This window comes from Etheostoma spectabile, unplaced genomic scaffold (genome assembly GCF_008692095.1).
Source record: "Etheostoma spectabile isolate EspeVRDwgs_2016 unplaced genomic scaffold, UIUC_Espe_1.0 scaffold314, whole genome shotgun sequence".
NCBI lineage: Eukaryota > Metazoa > Chordata > Actinopteri > Perciformes > Percidae > Etheostoma > Etheostoma spectabile.
In genome coordinates, this window is record NW_022605583.1 from 1,154,456 (window position 1) to 1,157,343 (window position 2,888).

Consider the following 2,888-nt stretch of genomic DNA (forward strand, 5'->3'; position numbering starts at 1 on the left):
TATCAAGCACAAAGTGATAGAATATTGGATCTCTGTTGAGCCGACCATGTGACTCCGTAGGTTGGCTGATGTTATGTAGTTACACCACCAGGCCTTTGATGTATTAGCGTGTTCATCATCACAGTTCCATTGTAAAAAAGCCTTATTTTAAAACTGACCAAATGTTACCATGGACTTTTTTTTGGCATCAGTTATGTTTCATGCCTTGGGGTTATATTAATATTCAAGGAACGTACGGGTGTAGATGTTGTGTTTTCAAGGTTTGAAAAGTGCTTGAATTTTGGATACAATGCTTGAAAATGCTTGAATTTGATTTTTGCAACCCGTTCAAAATATTATGATAAATCACGTCAAAAACAGTGTCTGTAGCTTTCTGCGGAGCGAGCGAGGACGAGCTGTCACATACCGTGGTAAAGCTGGTTTTATATTGGAAGGTCAAACTCCATAAAAGATTTTTCAAATGTGTCTAATAGCCAACATTTAATATAAAACCAACTTTACCACGGTCTGCCACAGCGAGTCTGCTGGCGGCCCTGCATCCCGGCAAAGACTGGAGCGACTGAGCTGCCCCGGAGCCTCGGAAAGGGAAGTCAGTTTCCCCAGGTGAAGTTTAAACACACGTTTAACGTAAAGTTAAATTTGTAATAAACGTAATGTAGGCTATGCTAAAGACGAGTCAGCATCAACAACATCGCGTCTATTACGTTAGCCAAAAGTCAAATCTTTCCCTCGTCATTTGTAAGAACATTCTGCCCTTTGATTAGTTTTGATTATAGTAAAGACGTGAACAGCATAATACAAAATAGTCTTCTGGCTTAAAATGGAATTACAGGTTGTTGTTACTGTCTCAGATTTAAATCAAACCTTGGATATATCAAGAATGTTGAAAGTTGTTTTCCTGTTTAATTTACGGTGGTGTAAGGTGCTGGAAAAAGCTTTAAAATGAACCTTGAAAGTGCTTAAATTTGACCTTGAAAAGGTGTACGAATCCTGCTATGTGGTGGCTGTGGCTCAGTGGTAGAGCGGTTGCCTGCCAATCGGAAGGTTGGTGGTTCAATCCCTGCCCCTGCAGTCATTGTCGAAGTGTCTTGGGCAAGACACTGAACCCCGAGTTGCCCCCGGTGCTGCGCATCGGAGTGTGAATGTGTGTGAATGTTATTGATGAGCAGGTGGCACCTTGTACGGCAGCCCCGGCCACAGTGTATGAATGTGTGGAATGTGATGAATGTTTCGTAGATGTCAAAAAAGAAAAGCGTGGGTCTGAGCAGTTGGTAAGACTGGAAAAGCGCTATATAAATACAGCACATTTACATTTACATCTATAGAAGATGTAGGCAAGGGGTTAATGTCATACGAACAAAAATCTTTTGTCATATCCTAATATTGATGTTTAGACATTTTTATGTTGACCGCTGTACCTGTTGAGCAAGCAGATTTCATTTCACTGTGGAGAATTCACGTCAGACTCGAGTTGAAATTTGACTGCACTGTCATGTCATATAAAAACTAAAGTTAATTAAGAGAAAGAACAGCGTACAAAGCAAAACCTCAGCGGGCCGGGGCTGTGACGGAGAGAGTTGACATATCCACACAAAAAACGGGATGGGGGGGGGGGGGCAAAAGCCTTGTCTGAAATCAAATGAGCAAGTCACATTTTTATGCGTACAGCTCACCTGATGTATCCTCGCTCACAGAAGTGTCAGTACGAGTTTTAACACGTCTCGCTGCTTTGTCAGCCTGCTGGAGTTGGCTGAAGTTTCTGTTTTGCTGATGGTCAAGCCCCTTTGATCATGAGACACGGTGCGAGGTCCTGCGGCCAGTGACTCAGCAGATTTGAGTCAATGAGGCAGAGAGTAACCTGAGTCAGCTAAAAACTAAAAAAAAAACACTGTCACAATAATAAGAGCAGGATGGAAAATGAAGCATTTTGAGGAGAGAGAGAGAGAGAGAGAGAGAGAGAGAGAGGGGGTGGGGGGGGCATATTCCGGATGAAATGCTCAGTGCTCCCAGGAGATTGAGTTTATTTCTCCCTGTGGCCTTATACAGTAACATTATTGGTTGTGCCACATGTTGGTAAAATACATCAAACCTAGGAAGCTAATATGTGGCTGCAGCCTGAAGACACAAACCACCTACGTGGTTAATGTGGCTACTTTATTCACACTGTCTTTATAACCAGCAATACCAAATAAGGATACAGCTATAAATGTTCAATATGCAGTGCCATAAACAGACCTTTTATGGGGGATAGAAAAAGAGCCACTGTCTGCCCAGAAGCCATCGGAGGGAATCGAGGGATGAACTGAGGACGTGAGACAGAGAGGCGGAATGAGAAGAGAGCAGTGGCTAAAGCACCCGGAGGTCAACAACAAAAGCTTCACAAGCAAAAAATGGAGACAGCTGTGGCTCAGGATATCCACTAATGAGCGGGGAATGTCTTTCTTTTCAAGAATCTAAGAGCCCGTGATAGGACGAAGAGGCATCTCTTCGTCATACCAAAATGAACCTAGGGGTTAATAACTCATGTGTACCGAGTCGACTGTTCTCTGGGATATGTTTTCATACTAATCAAATGTGACCGGTTTTAGCGCAAACCCCTAATTAACTTATAACGCTAGTCGTTGGGGCATGTGAAAGTAAAAAGAAATCGCTATTTCTTTACCACTAACAAGGCTCAAAATACGGTAGCATAATGAGGGTCCCTACATGTAAACTGAAGCATTCAGAACTTTGTAAGTGTACAGACAGTTTATTAAAAAGTTAGTTACCGTTTAGTATACAGGCAGGCGCCACATTTGGACAACAGTCATGACCAGTTGAAAGATGAATGCCATGTAACCAGTAACGTAGCTCAAGCACCGCCGACTTGGTACCCATGTGTTATTAAC